This window comes from Lithobates pipiens, unplaced genomic scaffold (assembly GCF_037356315.1).
Source record: "Lithobates pipiens isolate NorthernLeopardFrog02 unplaced genomic scaffold, aLitPip1_a1.2 Scaffold_27, whole genome shotgun sequence".
NCBI classification, from domain to species: domain Eukaryota; kingdom Metazoa; phylum Chordata; class Amphibia; order Anura; family Ranidae; genus Lithobates; species Lithobates pipiens.
The window spans coordinates 62,068,480-62,080,716 of record NW_027507788.1 but is presented as its reverse complement, the minus strand read 5'-3'; the positions used below and the strand labels follow the sequence as shown (position 1 = coordinate 62,080,716).

At 44.7% G+C, this 12,237-nt stretch overlaps 1 long non-coding RNA gene across 1 annotated transcript in view; it reads left to right on the top strand.

Annotated features, from left to right (window-relative positions):
- Nucleotides 1-588: 588 nt before the first annotated feature.
- Nucleotides 589-12,237, top strand: part of LOC143933893 (uncharacterized) — a 45,901-nt gene continuing 34,252 nt past the window's right edge. The window contains exon 1 of the long non-coding RNA XR_013263159.1: nucleotides 589-728. This is a non-coding gene — a long non-coding RNA (uncharacterized LOC143933893). The remainder of the gene's footprint in view (nucleotides 729-12,237) is intronic.

Sequence of the window (12,237 nt, the reverse complement as noted above, 5' to 3'; positions counted from 1 at the left end):
GGGCTGGGGAGAAGTCCTGGAAGAAGTGTCTGGCCAAAGGAAATGGCCATTATTTTCTATTCTATCACAACTGGGAAAAAAAAGGGCTCACAGGAGTTAGCAACAGTAGTACTAAGCCCACCAAAAAAAAAGGTGGGCAAAAGCCCAAGCTGGTCAGCTGTGACACAATTTATTTATTTTTGGTCTTCTGGGAATATCTACACAGGAGGAAACCACAGGACCAAGAAGGGCTTGCTTGCACAGTGATTGGTTGTAAACAGATTTTTATATTATAACAAATGTCTCCAAAAAACCATAAGAACAAAACTGACAGAGGTTTTCAAGTACATGCTTTTACAAGCAAGAGCAGTGAGCAAAAAAAAAAAAAAAAAACATATATTGAAACAAATAGATCAATAGGTTCATGGGGGGATGGACTGGACAATGGATTCTGCCATCAAAAAAATGTAATGTTTTGTAAGGGTCTTTTGCGTCAAACACTTGAGTGCAGAAAGCGGTGAGCACCTCCTTGCATTGAAGTATGAGAAATACTAGGTGCCATCTCTTTGTTGTGTGCATCATGCTACTCTTTTATTGTCCCTATAAAAGGAACAGGGATAAACAAGCCTCCAGGGCTTAAGCTTGTCTTGTCTGGCACTAAACTCTTTCAGAAGAACCTCGAAACCTTCACTATATTCTACACTGTGTTCTGTATCATACAGCAGAGGCAGACCTACAATCAATTAAATGTGAGTACTGGCAGATCCAAAACAGAAGACTTATATTTTAGGATTTAGTATCTGAAAAACAAATTTCAGTATAGCTAATATATATTACAGGACTTATTTATATACTGTATGCCATTTTATCTAGAAAAAATTGTGATTTCAATTATTTAAAAAATAATATGCATACCACTAAACGCATTGAAATATGTTTAAAAGACAGATATATAGAAAATGCATAGATACAAGTTTTGTATAAATCTTATTCTTTTGTTTCTTTCATTCATTCCTTCCTACCTTCCTTTCGTTTCTCTTTAGAAGTATTTTAAAAGCTTTTCTAGTTAAATGCAATTGCTATTTTGCTAAACAATAGGAAACTATTGGGAATAGAAAACAATAGGAAGCAAGAATAATAAAACTATATGATAAACTGAAATAGATTTAGAAATAGTATGCATTTTCCTTGAAATTGGTAACAAAGATAAATGTGCAAGTCTTTCATTTTTATCTCTTTTCTCTTTTCCTTCTCTCCACCCTTATAACAGCAAGGCATAGCAACTAATTGACTTTATTTACTAGCTTATACTAAACTTTTCCTTTGCAAACTGATTGCTTTGTTTGCCACCAAAATAATAGATGAATACTGAGTATTTCCTGTTATAGGGGAAAATGTGTCTCATTCATTGTTACCCTTGTGACAGCACTGGTCCTGGGCAAATGGCCACTCAGGGACCAGCGCTGTGACTTTAAAAATGATCCTGCGTAAGCTCCGTCTGTGATCATCAAGGACAGGACTTATTCTTCTAGCCCCTGGAGGTAAACAAAGTGGTAGTGGGCTCGTTAAGGGTAGAGACTGATGTGAGTGTACAATGTACAGGGATAGGGACAATTGTAGACACTCACTCAGGTTGAACTGGATGGACTGGTGTCTTTATTCAACCGTACTAACTATGTAACTATGTAACTATGTAAAGCCAGGAAAGGGTACATTTAGGTTGATGCAGGGGGGCAACTTTAAAGAAAGTCATTTGTTTTAACCTTCACTTTAAATCCTTGTTCTAAATACAGTATTACTGCAATCTTTTTTAATTCTTTCACAGTTACAGTCATTTGCTGTCTGCCATGTACTGAGACACTGTACATGAGCAGCTCTCTCACATACATGTAACTACTTAATAAAATTTCACAACATCTCTCTGCAACAGTTTGATTAGAATTAATGTGGTTTTTCAGTCAGTGATAGTTTCAGATGGGATAGATGTATAATCTCGCTGGTCAAAATTGTTATTTAACTAACAAAAATTCGAATTCCTAAAATTTTGAAACATGCTGATTTCCAAATATTTATAATAGGACGGATGGGAAAAAAGAACAATAATGCATTTAAAGAGCAATTAAAACAAAACATAAAACCATCCTAACTAATGCCATCCAGAAAACACTGCAACAGTGCTAAAATAACAAAGTCCTTCCAGTTTACCCTAATCTGAGTTTTGTAATCCACTGGAGACAGAATACAGACTGCTGATATAACAGAATCACTTTCAATGTACAGCCAATAGCCTGCACTGTGTAAATTCTTATTTCTTTGCTTCCAGTATCCCAAATTAAATCTAAAACTTTCATAAAGCTGACCCGACTGGGGACATTTTTCAGAAAATAAATTCATCCACAAATTGCAAGATTTCTTGGGATATGTTTACAAGAAGAACAGTAAACATAGTTTCTTCTTTTCAGTAACAGATATAAAAGAATTTGGCTTCATATAAATAATCTTATCAATCTGTGTTATTAATACATACATATTTATTTATTTATTCCGGTATATAGTTTTTAAGTATATACAGTATGTACATAGTCACATAGTTAGTCAGGTTAATAAAAGACACAAGTCCATCTAATTCAGGGATCAGCAACCTGTAGATTGCAAACAGGTGACCGGTAGATCACGGTCTGGGTTTGCTGACCCACCATTCCAGAGCATCAAACAGAGTGCAATGCAGAGGGATCACTTGTAAATATTGAGCTGTAGTAGGGAGCAAGAGCCACATAAGCCAATGTCTCCTCCAGAGTGGGACCAGCAGCAGAAAAGAAGATATCTTCAGGTTATTGTGAAGCATTACTATTGGGCATAATAGTATAGGGCTACTTTCACATGGATGCGCTGCAGTTTACCCACACCGTGGGTGCAGTACCTGCAGCTTTCCTGAGGGTGTGCTGTGCTTCTGTTATATCCTGTGGGTTTGGTGCTCTTTCTGAAAGTGCACTATACCTGCAGAATATATATTGTAAGGATATAATAGAAGTCAATGGCAAAGCACATCTAACTAAAGCTGCAGATGCACTACTCTGCACCCGCGGTGCAGGTAAACCACAGTACATCAGTGTGAAAGCAGCCCTATATGGGATTTAGAAAAGTAAGGGTTACATTTGCAGTTGGAGGAGGGGGGGGGGGTAAAACCCCATCGTTAATACATGTTTTTATCACCCTGCCCCAACCGTACCCTCTTTAGCTGCAGTGGCCAGGGTGTGCACATGTCGCAGCAGCAGTAGGAGTTATATGCCCTGTCATAGTTAGTGGGTGTGGCACCTGTCAAGCAAGACCCATTCAAGTGAATGAGTCCACTCTGAAAGTGTCCTGCAACCTTGTGCATTACAGCAAACAAGGGGTAAAGCAGGCAGCTTTGTGTTGCTTTCTCACCACCTGCTTTAACTCCTTGGACCCCGCAAAAGCATGCAGTTACAGGGTACTTTCAGAGTGGCCCCATTTACTTGGGTCACAATTGCCAGGCGGTAGCACCAACCAAAAGCAACAGGGGGCTTATTTCCTGCTGCGGCATGTGTACACCTTTGACTGCTGCTTCAACAGCTAAAGAGGGTAGGGATTGAGGGGCAATAAAACCACCACTCAACTGCAGGGTTTTACCACCACCCCAACTTTACATGTGAATGAGCCCTAAGGGTGTCGCTGCTGAATGCAACTAAGGGCTCATTGTGCACTGCTGCTTTTATGAAAAGTGATCCAAGTATTTTTGACAGGTGGTGAGAAAGGCAATATGTTGCCTCCTCACCACCTAATTTAAACCCACGATTGCTGTGCAATGCACGTGATTGTGACACGGTAGTACAGCAATTAGTGGTTTAAATCAGGTGTGAGGCGACACTGGACGACACTGTGCCCAGTAATCTTTGATAGGGATGAGCCGAACACCCCCCCCCCCGGTTCGGTTCGCACCAGAACCTTCGAACGGACTGAAAATTTGTACGAACTTTAGAACCCCATTAAGGTCTATGGGACTCGAACGTTCAAAATCAAAAGTGCTAATTTTAAAGGCTAATATTCAAGTTATTGTCCTAAAAAGGGTTTGGGGACCCGGCTCCTGCCCCATGGGACATGGATCAATGCAAAAAAAAATTTATTTTGAAAGGACGTTTTTTCGGGAGCATTGATTTTAATGACGCTTAAAGTGAAAAAAGTTAAATATTCCTTTAAATATTGTGCCTGGGGGGTGTCTATAGTACACCTGTGAAGTGGCACGTGTTTCCCATGTTTAGAACAGTCCCTGCACAGAATGAGATTTAACGGAAAAAAAGTAATTTAAAACTGCTTGTGGTTTTAATGTAATGTCTGGTTCCGGCAATATGGATGAAAATCAGTGAGAAAAATGGCATGGGTAGCCCCCCTGCCCATTACCAGCCCCTTTGGGTCTTGTACAGATATTAAGGGGAACCCCGTACCCAAATTAAAAAAAGGAAAGGCGTGGGGCCCCCAGGCCCTATATACACAGAACAGCAGTATACAGGCGGTGCAAAGAAGAGAGGGAGTGTGTAGGTTTGTTGTATTAAGTAGAATCTGTTTGTAATTTTGAAGTGGTACATTTTTAAAGTGTAGCTCCAGTCAAAAAATCTATTTTTAAGCTTTTTGGAAAACATAGGGAAGGGTTATCACCCCCGTATTATTTTTTTGGCCGTCCGTCTTTTTTCATCTCACTTCCTGTTGTCTCCTTCTGTTTGCAAGTAGGAGATGTTTGTAAGTTGGATGTTTGAAAGTAGTGGCCTACCCTATATGCTCTGCAGAAATTTGGCCCTAAGGTGTTGGTATTGCCACAAGTTAACACTGTAAGCCCTCAAATTGACTCATGGTGGGCGCTGGAGAGCCCTACCGTGAACTATTATATCAAGAATTGTAATTACATGCCATTGTTGAACAGTGGTGGAAAAATTGGGCCTTTGGTGGTTGTGGTGGTGCTGGTGCTGGTGCTGGTGCCACAACACTGTAAGTCCTCACAGTTACTCTTGGTGGGCGCTGGAACGGGCCCTGCTGTGAAATATCATATCAAGAATTGTAATTACATGTACCTGTTAAACAGGGGCAGAAAGATTGGGCCTTAGGCACTGGTGCTGGTGCCAGGACACTGCAACCCCTCACAGATGCTCTAAATGGAGCGCAGGAATGAGCCCTGCTGCAAAGTATTACATCAAAAATTGTAATTACATGCCCCTGTTAAACAGGGGCTTAAAAATTGGGCCTTAGGCACTGGTGCTGGTGCCACAACACTGCAACCTCTCCCAGATACTCTAGTTGGAGTGCAAGAATGAGCCCTGGTGGGGGTGCCCAGAACCAAAAATGTTCTTCCAAGCTATCAGCAGGATCATTGAGGAGGAAGAGAATAGTCAGTCAACATAACAGGATAGTCACTCAGCATCAGCATAGGCAGTCTTGAAGGGATGTGACATTTAAAAAAAAAATTGGTTACATCAGCTTCAGGTGCTTGGTAGCTGGTGGTGATCCAAGACTGATTCATCTTTATGAAGGTCAGTCGATCAACCGAGTCGGTGGACAGGCGCATCCTGTGATCGGTTACAAAGCCTCCAGCAGTACAGAATGTGCATTCCGAAAGAATGCTGGATGCAGAATGGGTGTCATGGTTATGCAGTGATCTTCCTGTGTTTGCTTACCTTCCCTCATGTCTTCAGACTAAGAAGCCAGCTACTTCCACCTGGTGGTTTTTATAACCTCTCCTCTAAGCATGGCTCCACCCCAGGCCCTATCAGGGAGCCTATATAAACCTGTGCACTGCAGGGCTCAGGGCTGATCAACCTTTGTGTATTAGCTTCCTGTTTCCTGTCGTGTGCTCTGCTTCTGATTTCCGTTACCGACCTTGGCGTGTTCTGACCATCCCTGCTTGCCTGTGACCCTGACCTATTGGCGTGTACCCGACTATTCTGTTCTGCTTGTGGCCCCGACCTTGGCTTTGTCCCTCACCATCCCTATCCTCCTGTTACCTACTGTGGGTGTGAGCTGGGGGACCCTGGGGGTCGCGACCTGGAGCCAGTTGCAGCCAAGACCATCTTCACCACTCGAAGCTCTGGTGAACACCAGCTGGCTCTTAGACTCCGCGCCCCGGGGAATCTTACGCTCTTACCCCAGTGGGATCTGTCCCCCGTCTGCAGCCGTCAGCCGTAGGGTCCACAGCCTTGCGGTGCATCCCCAACCCTGGGCTCTAGGTGACCTGACAATGGACCAGTAGCTCAATTGCATACTGTGCAAGCTCTGGCCAGTGATCCATCCTCAAGACCCAGTAACCCAGAGGATTTTCGGTGGGAAAGGTGTCCAAGTCTGACCTTGCCCCTAGGTATTCCTGCACCATGTAAATCAGTAGCTGGCGATGGTTGCTGGAACCGATCATACCTTGGGGCTGCGGACTAAAAAATTGTCTGAACGCATCGGTCAGATGGCCACCTTGTCCACCGCTCCTTCTGTGACTCAGCAACACATTGTCCAGGACCAGGAGTTTGTAACCTCCCAGTCTCGCGTTGCACTGACCTTTCTGAAAGGCCTCTCAGAGATGTCTCATCCTCTGCTCCCTCTGTGACGGCGAGATAAGGTCCACAACCTTACCCTTCTACCGTGGATCAAGGAGAGTTGCCAGCCAGTAATGATCCCTCTTCTTGATCCGAAGAATACAAGGATCCTTCCGCAGGCTTTGCAGGATCAGGGAGGCCATGCACCGTAGGTTAGCTGAGGCATTCGGTCCAGAGTCATCTGGGTCACTAAGGACGACATGATCCGCAGCCACCTCCTCCCAGCCACATACAAGTCCACGGGTGTCTTGGGACTGTAAATCATCCCTAAAAGACTGCTGCTGCTGATGCTGAGTGCCAGGCTCCAACTCCATGCTGACACAATCCTCCTCCTCCTCTTCCTGTGTGATCGGTGGGACAGCAGGGACACTGTATGGATAAAGGGGGCCCTGAGAGGCAAGGGAGTCCTCCTCTTCCTGCCGCTGTTCTGCCCTGTCCATTATTCCATGCAGTGTAAGCTACAACAGGTGGACAAGAGGTACAGTGTCACTGATGCATGCACTGTCACTGCTCACCATCTTCGTGGCCTCCTCAAATGGTGACAGGACAGTGCATGCATCCCTGATCATACCCCACTGGCATGGTGAAAAAAAATGGAGCTCCCCTGACTCTGTCCTGGTGCCGTAGTCGCACAGGTACTCATTGATGGCCCTCTGCTGTGTGTGCAGCCACTGTAGCATGGCCAACGTTGAGTACCACCTGGTGGGCATGTCACAGATAAGACGGTTCTTGGGCAGGTTCAACTCCTTTTGCAGCTCAACCAGCCGAGCACTGGCATTATATGATCAGCGGAAATGCACCCAGAGTTTCCTGGCCCACCTCAGGACATCCTGTAAGCCTGGGTACCTGCCCAAGAACCGCTGCACGTGATGCTGCAAGGATGTGTGCCACACAGGGCACATGGGTCAGTTGTCCCTGTTGGAGGGCGGAGAGGAGGTTGGTGCCATTGTCGCAAACCACCATTCCTGGCTTAAGCTGGCATGGTGTCAACCACCTCTCATCCGGCCCCTGCAGAGCTGACAAAATATCTGCCCCAGTGTGGCTCCTGTCCCCCAAGCACACCAGCGCAAGCACGGCATGACATCTTTTTGCCTGCCTATTGCACAGGAAGAGGCCATGGAGGAAGAAGAAGAGGAGGGGGTGGAGGAGAGAGGTGTGTCACAACCAGTAGTAGCATTTTGGAGGCGTGGTGGTGGAACAACCTCCAACTCTAATGCCGCCTACACACGAGCGGAATGTATGGCGTACTTAGTCCGTCATACAATCCGACGGACAATCCGTCGTAGTTTCCACTGAACGGACTTGACCACACACGGATACACAAACAGTCCGTCGAAAGCTTGCGCGATGACGTGTACAGCACGTACGACGGGACTAGAAATAGGAAGTCCAAGACACAGCAAAGCACTCTTCCGCTGTGTAAATCCTTTCTGGGCATGCGCCATTCTTAGTCCGTCGAACTAGCATACTGACGACCGTATTGTCCGCTGAAACCAAAGTACGACGGACAGATTTTTGGAAAATCCGAAATTCTTAGTACTCCGGACTGCACGCTGAAAAAGTCCGCTGAAGCCCACACACGAGCGGATTGTCCGCTGAAATGTGTTTCAACGGACTAAGTACGTCAAACAGTTCGACCGTGTGCACGTGGCATTAGGCACCTTGTCCTGCATCCTTCCCAGCTGCCAGAAGAGTGACCCAATGTGCCGTGAAAGATAGGCAACATCCCTGTCCATGCCTGCTGGACCATGAGTTAGTGGTAATATCAGCTCAGCATGTAATATGGCATTTGGGAACCTGCCACTGAGGAACCACACATTGCACAAATTCACGGAAGGGGGCCAAGTCCACCAACTGAAAAGGCAGCAGTTGAAGTGCTAGCAATTTAGCCAAGCTAGCATTCAACTGCTGGGCTTGTGGATGGCTGGGAGTGAACTTCTTTCGACGGTCCAGCAGCTGGGGCAGGGAAATTTGCCTGGTACAATCGGAAGTCAGTGTACTGCTAGCAGAGTGCCCGCAAGTACTTGGCTGTGACACAGCTAATTCTACACCTTCATTCCTTTCAGTGCAGGCTTCAGAGAGGACTAAAGGTATAGTGGGGTTGGAGATCCCAGCTGATGAGGAGCAAGGAGAGGCCCGCTTTGTTCTTTGGTGTGGGTCTTTAAGGTACGCTTGCCAATGAGCTGCATGGCAGGTCAACATATGTCTGGTCAAGCATGTGGTGTCCAAGCGGCTGATGTTTTGGCCACGCCGATACGCTTGAGACATATGTTGCAAATAGCAGTGGTGTGATCTGATGCACTCGTCTCAAAAAAGGCCCACACCAAAGAACTTTTGGAATAACACGCAGAGGCAGCACCCTGCACAGGCGGAGCTCTACGGTGTGATTCAGTTGGTGTTCTGCCCTTAAGCTGGCCACTGTTCCCATCTGAATTCCAAGTTGACCAGTGAATGGGGGAAGTACGAGTGCTGCACAAGTGGTGGGCGGCCAATCAGGATCTGCAAACACATCAGGAAGGGCACTATGGGCTCTATGGGCCTGTGTTTGAACTCTTGGTGGCTGCAGGACACTACATGTGCTAGCCACCGCACCAGCTTGAACTGTACTGTACTTATGGAACTCACCACCTCAAGTTTTACTGCAGTGCTTCTTTGTCTATGACCAGGAGGTACTAGGCCGCTGGTGCTTGCCAGTTCACCAGAAGATTGAGGGGCACTTGTTCTTGCATTCTGCTGCATACGAGAACCATTGCACCTCAGCTACAGAAGAACGGGGTCATCAGGGCCGGATTAACATAGGGGCTATTGGAGCTGCAGCTCCAGGCCCCTTTCTCAAGATAGGCCCATTTGCCAAAAAAAAAAAAAAGATCGCCTTCGAGAATTGTAGCTCGGCGATCAGGAGTCACAGCCACCTTTGGGGGGTAGGTAGCTAAAGACCCACTCCAGCACTGGTTCAAATATGGGGCTGCTATCATCTATGGTTCCGGAGATACAGGGCTCCTTGCGCAGCCTGTCAGAAGCTGCATACAGAGCGACAGTATAAATACAAGCTGGAACACTCTGCAGCAGACGGAGAGGATGAACTCACAGTGCTTATAAGAATTATTTGTAGATAACATGATAATTAACCCCTTGCCACCCAGGCCCATTCTGAGACTTCTCTCCTACATGTAAAAATCATCATTTTTTTTATGCTAGAAAATTACTCAGAACCCTCAAGCATTATATATTGTTTTAGCAGACACCCTATGGAATAAAATGGTGGTCTTTGCAACTTTTTATGTTATACGATATTTGCGCAGCAATTTTTCAAACTTTTTTTTGGAAAGAAACTGTTTCATTCATAAAAAAAAACACTAAAGTTAGCACGATTTTGCTTTACATTTTTTACAGGTTACATGTTTAGAGTTACAGAGGAGGTCTAGTGCTAAAATTATTGTTCTCGCTCTAACAATCGTGGCATATGGAACCTGTGTGTATCTGACTCTGATACTAACCAGAGCCTACCCAGGGACTGACTAGTATCTCTCCCCAGCCTGTCCTCACACACCCTCTCACCTGCTGACCTGTGAATGGGGCAATCACTCCCGCAGTGTTATTGTGTTCTGCCAGTCAATACAATGATTAGTGTTGCTAACTATAGCTGGCAGCACTGATTGTTTTGGGGAAAACCTGACAGGCTGGTTGTACTCAAGTTGGTTAATAGGTTGACTTGTGTAAAACCAGCTAGCCCATACATAGATCGACTATGGCTGGTCTCTGCTTAACCACTTTCAGACCGGACCATTTTGCTGGTAAATGACCAGAGGTCTTTTTACACTTTGGCACTGCGCTGCTTTAACTGGTAATTGCGCGGTCATGCAATGTTGTACCCAAACAAAATTTGCGTCCTTTTCTTCCCACAAATAGAGCTTTCTTTTGATGGTATTTGATTGCCTCTGCGATTTTTATTTTTTGCGATATAAACGTAAAAAGACCGCAAATTTTGAAAAAAAATGATATTTTCTACTTTTTGTTATTAGAAAAATCCAATAAACTCAATTTTAGTCATACATTTAGGACAAAATGTATTCAGCCACATGTCTTTGGTAAAAAAAAAGTCAATAATTGTATATTTATTGGTTTGCGCAAAAGTTGTCACATCTACAAACTAAGGTACGTTTTCTGGAATTTACGCAGCTTTTAGTTTACGACTGCCTATCTCATTTCTTGAGGTGCTAAAATGACAGGGCAGTACAAAACCCCCCCAAATGACCCCATTTTGGAAAGTAGACCCCCTAAGGAAATTGATAAGAGGCATGTTGAGCCCATTGAATATTTTATTTTTTTGCCTCAAGCGATTGAATAATGACAAAAAAAAAATTTTTTTTTTTTTTTTACACAAAGTTGTCACTAAATGATATATTGCTCACACATGCTATGGGCGTATGTGAAATGACACCCCAAAATAAATTCTGCTGCTTCTCCTGAGTACGGGGATACCACATATGTGGGACTTTTTGGGAGCCTAGCCGCGTACAGGGCCCCGAAAACCAAGCACCGCCTTCAGGCTTTCTAAGGGCGTCAATTTTTGATTTCACGCCTCACTACCTATTACAGTTTTGAAGGCCATAAAATGCCAAGATGGCACAAAACCCCCACAAATGACCCCATTTTAGAAAGTAGACACCCCAAGCTATTTGCTGAGAGGCATGTTGAGTCCATGGAATATTTTATATTTTGCCACAAGTTGCGGGAAAATTACAAACTTTTTTTTTTTTTTTTTTTTTTTTTCACAAAGTTGTCACTAAATGATATATTGCTCATGCATGCCATGGGCATATGTGAAATGACACCCCAAAATAAATTCTGCTGCTTCTCCTGAGTACGGGGATACCACATATGTGGGACTTTTTGGGAGCCTAGCCGCGTACGGGGCCCCGAAAACCAAGCACCGCCTTCAGGCTTTCTAAGGGCGTAATTTTTTGAGTTCACTTCTCACTACCTATTACAGTTTTGAAGGCCATAAAATGCCAAGATGGCACAAAACCCCCACAAATGACCCCATTTTAGAAAGTAGACACCCCAAGCTATTTGCTGAGAGGCATGTTGAGTCCATGGAATATTTTATATTTTGCCACAAGTTGCGGGAAAATTACAAACTTTTTTTTTTTTTCACAAAGTTGTCACTAAATGATATATTGCTCACGCATGCCATGGGCATATGTGAAATGACACCCCAAAATAAATTCTGCTGCTTCTCCTGAGTACGGGGATACCACATATGTGGGACTTTTTGGGAGCCTAGCCGCGTACGGGGCCCCAAAAACCAAGCACCGCCTTCAGGCTTTCTAAGGGCGTTACAGTTTTGAAGGCCATAAAATGCCAAGATGGCACAAACCCCCCCCCCCCAAATGACCCCATTTTAGAAAGTAGACACCCCTAAATTTAGGGGTACACTAGTGAGACTAGGTAATAAATGGCGGGTGCCCTGAAACTATAAAAAAATAACTAACCAACCAGCGTCACCTGTAACAGTTATATGGTGATCACTGGTGAAAGGGTTAACTAGGGGGCAATCAGGGGGCTTTATGCGGTAGTATATGGGGGTCCCTGGCGCTATAAAAAGCTGCGGCGAACCTAAATACCTACCTGCCTAACTAGCGTCACCTGTGACACTAATACAGCG